The following is an 8,137-nucleotide window of genomic DNA, read 5'->3' as shown; positions in this document are numbered from 1 at the left end:
CTCTGGCTGCCCTTAGCATTTTCTCTTTCATTTCAACCCTGGTGAATCTGACGATTATGTGCCTTGGGGTTGCTCTTCTTGAGGAATATCTCTGTGGTGTTCTCTGTATTTCCTGGATTTGAATATTGGTCTGCCTTGCTAGGTTGGGGAAGTTTTCCTGGATAATATCCTGAAGAGTATTTTCCAGCTTGGATTCATTCTCTTCATCACATTCAGGTACACCTATCAGACGTAGATTAGGTCTTTTCACATAGTCCCACATTTCTTGAAGATTTGGTTCATTCCTTTTTGCGCTTTTTTCTCTGTTCTTGCCTTCTCTTTTTATTTCGTTGAGTTGGTCTTCGACCTCTGATATCCTTTCTTCTGCTTGGTCAATTCGGCTGTTGAAGCTTGTGCATGCTTCACGAAGTTCTCGTGTTGCGTTTTTCAGCTCCATCAATTCACTTATTCTCCTCTCTATGCTGTCCATTCTCGTCAGCAGTTCGTCCAATCTTTTTTCAAGGTTCCTATTTTCTTTGCGATGGGTTAGAACATGTTCTTTTAGCTCATTGTAGTTTCTTACTACCCATCTTCTGAAGTCTGATTCTGTCATTTCATCACCCTCCTTCTCCATCCGGTCTGGTTCCCTTGCTGGTGAGGAGTTGTGATCACTTTTAGGAGGAGAGGTGTTCTGGTTTCGGGAGTTTTCCTCCTTTTTACGCTGGTTTCTACCCATTTTTGTGGGTTTATCCACCTGTTGTCTGTCTCTGTCCCAGGGAGTTGGAGCTTTATGAGTTTCCCTTGCACTACTGCCTTTTTGATTTTTTTTTTTTTTCAGGTCGGACCCGCCCAGCTAGCAGCAAGCCTAGCCTCTGCCTGCCCGCAGGGGCTTTGCTGAGCTGCTGTGGGCTCCGCCCAGCTGTCCTGAGCTCTTCCCTGTAGTCCTTTTTATATGGGCGTAGTTAGAACTGTCTGGGCAATGGTGGCCCCGCCTCTGTTATGGCGGACTCTCTCTGTTGTGGCAGGTTGCCTCGGCAACGGTGGGTTGCCTCGGCAATGGCAGCCTGCCTCCGTAGCGGTGGAGAGTCTCAGTAATGGTGGAAGCCCCTCCCCCACGGAGCCGGACTGTCCCGGTTCAGCTGTGCTTGGTTTGAAGGGCTCAACCCAGAGGGTTTCCAATTACTGTTTTTGTTTTCGTTGTTGTTGGGGGTGGAGGGGTGGGACCAACCGAGCCTGATCACCTGGCTCCCTGACTCAGAGTCTTTTCTTTTAAGTTGAACGACCCCGCGTTCCGGTCGCTTGTTGAAAAGGCGCCGGGATCTCCCGTGCTGCGACTCACGGAGTCAGCTCGAACCGCGGCGCCGGCTCCTGGCGGATTTTTTGCCTAGGAATCTCCTGGCCTGGCTCGCTATTTCAGATGAATGGGCTATTCTGCCGTCTCAGGGCTCTGCTCGCCAGCTAAGAGGGCTCCCAGACCAGTGGCTTTTGTACGGAGAACCGCAGCAACAGGGAGTGGTTACAGCAGCCGCGCGGGCGGAATCAGCCCCGCGGGGGCCAAAACAGCCGCAGCGGCTGGGACTGCGACGCTGGCGACCCCTCTGCCTGGGTATCTCCTGGTCTGTGGGCAATAAGAGTTCGTCTGGAAATGCGGCGTCCACTCACCCTCTGCACTTTCACTGGGAGCTGAAGTCCTGAGCTGTTCTTAGGCGGCCATCTTGAAAGTCGGCGGACTGCTAACTCTTATATGTCAAAATAGGACTTGAAATGACTGTTTCTACATTCTCCAAAGAAAGGGTTTCTGAACTGCCGCAAACACACATCAATTTAACTCTTTAAGATAAATGTAGCCACTGACAACCATTCTGAAAGATAGCTCCGTCTTTTTTTTAGAGCCAGATATTTCACATTAGAGCCTGTACTCCCTTTCATTCTGGAATGTCGAAACGCAGCTTTTGGAAGAAACTTGTTTCTAACTTGCTGAATGTAAACATACAGGCAACTTCCTAGAAGGAACCAACACACAGCAGATCAGTTTGTAAGAAGTGGGTCTTCTGTGTTTTAAAGGCATTCTAACTGCTGACTATCGTATACCACTATAGGGCTGGAAATGACTGTTTCAACAATCTGTAAATATGGGGTTTATGAACTGCTGAAAACACACCTCTGTTTAACTCTGTAAGTTGAATGCACACATTGACAATCATTCTGCTAGATAGCTCCGTTTTTGTTTTAGAGCCAAATATTTCACATTACAGCCTGAACTTCCTTTCACTCTGGAAAGTCCAAACGCAGCTTTTGGAATAAACGTGTTCTTAACTCGCTGAATCTAAACATAGTTGCATCTTATTAAAAGGAACCAACACACCACATATCAGTTTGTAAGAAGCGGGTCCTCTGTGTTTTAAAGGCATTCTTACTGCTAACTATCTTATGCCTCTATAGGGCTGGAAATGACTGTTTCTACATTCACCAAAGAAAGGGTTTCTGAACTGCTGCAAACCCACAACAATTTACGTCTGTAATTTCAATGCACACATTGACAACCATTCTGCTGGATAGCTCCGTTTTTGTTTTACAGCCAGGTATGTCACATTACAGCGTGAATTTCACTCTGGAATGTCCAAATGCAGCTTTTGGAAGAAATGTGTTTCTAACTCGCTGAATCTAAAAATAGATGCAACTTCCTAAAAGGAACCAACACACAGCAGATCAGTTTGTAAGAAGCGGGTCTTCTGTGTTTGAAACGCATTCTTCCTGCTAACTCTTATATGCCACTAAAGGGCTGGAAATGACTGTTTCTACATTCTCCAAAGAAATGGTTTCTGAACTGCTGCAAACACACATCAATTTATCCCTGTAAATTGAATGCACACATTGACAACCATTCTGCTAGATACATCCGTTTTTGTTTTAGAGCCAGATATTTCACATTACAGCCTGTACTCCCTTTCACACTGAAATGTCCAAATGCAGCTTTTGGAAGAAACATGTTTGGAACTCACTGAATCTAAACATAGATGCAACGTCCTAAAAGGAACCAACACACAGCAGATCAGTTTGTAAGAAGCGTGTCTTCTGTGTTTTAAAGGCATTCTTACTTCTTACTATCATATGCCACTATATGGCTTGAAATGACTGTTTCAACATTTTCTAAAGATAGGGTTTCTGAAATGCTGCAAACACACATCATTTTAACTCTGTAAGTTGAATGCACACATTGACACCTATTCTGCAAGATAGCTCCATTTTTGTTTTAGAGCCAGATATTTCACATTACAGCCTGAAATCCCTTTCACTCTGGAATGTCCAAAGGCAACTTTTAGTAGAAACGTGTTTCTAACTCGCTGAATCTAAACATAGATACAACTTCCTAAAAGGAAACAACACACAGCAGATCAGTTTGTGAGAAGCGTGTCTTCTGTGTTTTAAAGGCATTCTTACAGCTAATTCTTATATGCCACTATAGGGCTGGAAATGACTTTCTAAATTCTCCAAAGAAAGCGTTTCTGAACTGTAGCAATCACACAACAGTTTACCTCTGTACGTTGAATGCACACATTGACAAGCATTCTCCTAGATAGCTCCGTTTTTGTTTTAGAGCCAGACATTTCACATTACAGCATGAACTCCCTTTCACTCTTGAATGTCCAAATGCAGCTTTTGGTAAAAACGTGTTTCTAGCTCGCTGAATATAAACATAAATGAAACTTTCTAAAAGGAACCAACACACAGCAGATCAGTTTGTAAGAAGCGGGCCCTCTGTATTTTAAAGGCATTCTTACTGCTAACTAATATATGCCACTATAGGGCTGGAAATGAGTGTTTCTACATTCAACAAAGAAAGGTTTTCTGATCTGCTGCAAACACACATCAGTGTAACTGTTTAAGTTGAATGTGCACTTTGACAACCATTCTGTTAGATAGCTTCGTTTTTGTTTTAGAGCCAGGTATTTCAGATTACAGCCTGAACTCCCTTTCACACGGGAATGTCCAAACGCAGCTTTTGGAAGAAACGTGTTTGGAACTCGCTAAATCTAAACATAGATGCAACTTCCTAAAAGGAACCAACACACAGCAGATCAGTTTGTAAGAAGCGGGTCTTCTTTCTTTTAAAGGTATTCTTACTGCTAAATCTTATATGCGACTATAGAGCTGAAAATGACTGTTTCTACATCTTCCAGAGAAAGGGTTTTGATCTGCTGCAAACACACATCAGTTTAACTCTGTAAGGTGAATGCACACATTGACAACCATTCTGATAAATAGCTCTGTTTTTGTTTTATAGCCAGATATTTCACATTACAGCCTGAACTCACTTTCACTCTGGAATGTCCAAACGCTGCTTTTGGAAGAAACGTGTTTCTTTCTTTTTTTTTTTTGGTTTTTAAAATATCATTTTATTAGAACACCGCTATGCCTGTTTGTTTATGTATGGTTGATGAAACCTTTCCTGATACACAGTAAACTTGAGTTGTTCCAACAGAGACTCCAGGACTCACAGTACCTAAAATGTTTACCCAGCCGTTTATTTAAATTGTTATGGTATCTATAAAAATCATGTCTGGTTTCATGATTTTTTATAACATGAAATGCAATTTATTTCTTTTTCTTTCTTTTTTTTGTTTTTATTGCATTTTAGGTTTGGGGGTCCATGTGAAGAACATGCAAGATTGTTGCCTAGGTACACACATGACAGTGTGGTTTGCTGTCTTCCGTCCCCTCACCTGTATCTGTCATTTCTCCCCATGCTATCTCTTCCCACCTCCAAACGCCCCGTCCCTCCCCCATTTCTCCCCAAAGGCCCCCAGTGTGTACTGTTCCCCTCCCTGTGTCCATGTGTTCTCATTGTTCAACTCCCGCCGATGTGTGAGAATATATGGTGTTTGATTTTCTGCTCTTGTGTCAGTTTGCTGAGTATGATGGTTTCCAGGTTCATCCATGAACCTACAAAGGACCTGAACTCATCGTTTTTGATGGCTGCGTAATATTCCATGGTGTATATGTAACCACATTTGGGCATTTGGGTTGGTTCCAGGTCTTCGCTATTGTAAACAGTGCTGCAATGAACATTCGTGTGCACGTGTCCTTATAGTAGAATGATTTATAATCCTTTAGATATATAACCAGTAATGGGATTGCTGGGTCAAACGGGATTTCTATTTTTAGGTCCTTGCGGAATCACCACACTGTCTTCCACATGGTTGAATTAATTTACATTCCCATCAACAGTGTAAACGTGTTCCTATTTCGGGGAAGGGCTGGCCGCCCTCCTCCTCCTCTCTCTGCTTCGGGGCGCACTCTCTGCGGCTCTATGAGCGCCCCTGAGCGCCGGCCGCGGCCGTGGTGGGTTAGTCAGGTTATCTTATGATGAGGCTTTTGCTATGGGTAATGATCCCTTGGAAGGCTTCCATGAAGTAAACCTTGCTTCGCCTACTTCTCCGGACCTTCTTGGTGTGTATGAGTCAGGAACTCAAGAGCAGACTACCTCACCAATTGTCATCTACCGGCCACACCCTTCAGCTTTATGCTCTGTATCTATCCAGGCAAATGCGTTAGATGTTTCTGAACTTCTCACACAACCCGTGTATTCATCCCCCAGACGTTTAAATTGTGCGGAAATATCTAGTATCAGCTTTCATGTTACAGACCCAGCACCTTGTTCTACCTCTGGAGTCACAGTTGGGTTAACTAAATTATCTACAAGAAAGGACAACTATAATGCAGAGAGAGAGTTTTTACAGGGTGCTACTATAACAGAGGTTTGCGATGGCAGCGATGATATTTTTGGGTTGAGTACTGATAGTTTGTCTCGTTTACGAAGCCCATCTGTTTTGGAAGTTAGAGAAAAGTGCTATGAACCACTAAAAGAAGAACTTGCAAAAGCTCACAGGGAACTGAAGTTAAAAGATGAAGAATGTGAGAGGCTTTCAAAAGTGCGAGATCAACTTGGACAGGAATTGGAAGAACTCACAGCTAGTCTATTTGAGGAAGCTCATAAAATGGTGAGAGAAGCAAATATCAAGCAGGCAACAGCAGAAAAACAGCTAAAAGAAGCACAAGGAAAAAATGATGTACTTCAAGCTGAAGTAGCTGCATTGAAGACACTTGTATTGTCCAGTTCTCCAACTTCACCTACACAGGAGCCTCTGCCAGGTGGAAAGACACCTTTTAAAAAGGGGCATACAAGAAATAAAAGCACAAGCAGTGCTATGAGTGGCAGTCATCAGGACCTCAGTGTGATACAGCCAATTGTGAAAGACTGCAAAGAGGCTGACTTATCCTTGTATAATGAGTTCTGATTGTGGAAGGATGTGCCCACAATGGACAGAACGTGTCCTTTTTTAGACAAAATCTACCAGGAAGATATCTTTCCATGTTTAACATTCTCAAAAAGCGAGTTCGCTTCGACTGTTCTGGAGTCTGTGGAAAACAATACTCTAAGCATTGAACTAGTGGGATTACAACCTATCCGGTTTCTGAAAGTTTCTGCAGTTGAATGTGGCGGACCAAAAAAATGTGCTCTTACTGGCCAGAGTAACTACTGTAAACACAGAATTAAATTAGGGGACTCAAGCAACTATTATTATATTTCTCCTTTTTGCAGATACAGGATCACTTCTGTATGTAACCTTTTTACATACATTCGATACATTCAGCAGGGACTCGTGAAACAGCAGGATTTTGATCAGATGTTTTGGGAAGTTATGCAGTTGAGAAAAGAGATGTCACTGGCAAAGTTGGGTTATTTCAAATAATAACCCAATAATAAAACTCTGATGCTCTGCGTGGGACCATGCGTGAACTCCTTAAATAACTGAAAAATGGCTGAATATTTTTATGGTTACTTGATATTTATTTCCAGAGAGTGGGCCTAAGACTTTTTTCCCTTTTGCAAATTGTTCTAAGAAATACTATGATTTCTTTTAAACTGACCTATGCTGTGTTTGCTTATTCTTCAGTTGAACACACTATGAAGAATTACAGGTGTACTAGTGAATGTAATTTATAGTTGCAAAAAACAAAAAAAAACCACCGGAAATAAATAAATGTTAGATTGGAAAAAAAAAAAAGTGTTCCTATTTCTCCACATCCACTTCAGCATCTGTTGTTTCCAGATTTTTAAATGATCGCCATTCTAACTGGTGTGAGATGGTATCTCAATGTGGTTTTGATTTGCATTTCTCTGATGACCAGTGATGATGAGCATTTTTTCATATGTTTGTTGGCCTCCTGTATGTCTTCTTTTGTAAAGTATCTGTTCAAATCCTTCGCCCATTTTTGAATGGGCTTGTTTGTTTTTTTCTTGTAGATCTGCTTTAGTTCTTTGTAAATTCTGGATATCAGCCCCTTGTCAGATGGGTAGACTGCAAAAAGTTTTTCCCATTGTGTTGGTTGCCGATTCACTCTATTGACTGTTTCTTTTGCCATGCAGAAGCTGTGGAGTTTGATTAGGTCCCATTTGTCTATTTTGGCTTTTGATGCCCTTGCTTTTGGCATTTTGGTCATGAAGTCCTTGCATACACCTATGTCCTGAATGGTTTTGCCTAGATTTTCTTCTAGGGTTTTTATGGTGTTAGGTCGGATGTTTAAGTCTTTAATCCATCTGGAGTTAATTTTGGTGTAAGGTGTCAGGAAGGGGTCCTGTTTCTGCTTTCTGCACATGGCTAGCCAGTTTTCCCAACACCATTTATTAAACAGGCAGTCCTTTCCCCATTGCTTGTTTTTGTCAGGTTTGTCGAAGATCAGATGGTTGTGGGTATGTTGTATTTCCTGTGAGGCCCCTATTATGTTCCATTGGTCTATGTCTCTGTTTTGGTACCAGTACCATGCTGTTTTGATTACTGTAGCCTTGTAGTATAGTTTGAAGTCCGGTAGTGTGATGCTTCCTGCTTTGTTCTTTTTGCTTAGAATTGACTTGGCTATGCGGGCTCTCTTTTGGTTCCATATGAAGTTTAAGGTGTTTTTTTCCAGTTCTGTGAAGAAGGTCATTGGTAGCTTGATGGGAATAGCGTTGAATCTGTAAATTACTTTGGGCAGTATGGCCATTTTCACGATGTTGATTTTTCCTAACCATGAACATGGAATGTTTCTCCATCTGTTTGTATCCTCTCTTATTTCATTGAGCAATGGCTTGTAGTTCTCCTTGAAGAGGTCCTTT

At 42.1% G+C, this 8,137-nt stretch overlaps 1 pseudogene; it reads left to right on the top strand.

The window, feature by feature from the left end:
• Positions 1–5,316: 5,316 nt before the first annotated feature.
• LOC101031156 (rab-3A-interacting protein pseudogene) lies at positions 5,317–6,734 on the top strand (annotated as a pseudogene).
• Positions 6,735–8,137: the final 1,403 nt, after the last annotated feature.

Source organism: Saimiri boliviensis, chromosome 14, assembly GCF_048565385.1.
Source record: "Saimiri boliviensis isolate mSaiBol1 chromosome 14, mSaiBol1.pri, whole genome shotgun sequence".
In the NCBI taxonomy this organism is placed as follows: domain Eukaryota; kingdom Metazoa; phylum Chordata; class Mammalia; order Primates; family Cebidae; genus Saimiri; species Saimiri boliviensis.
This window is presented reverse-complemented; position numbering and strand designations above follow the sequence as displayed.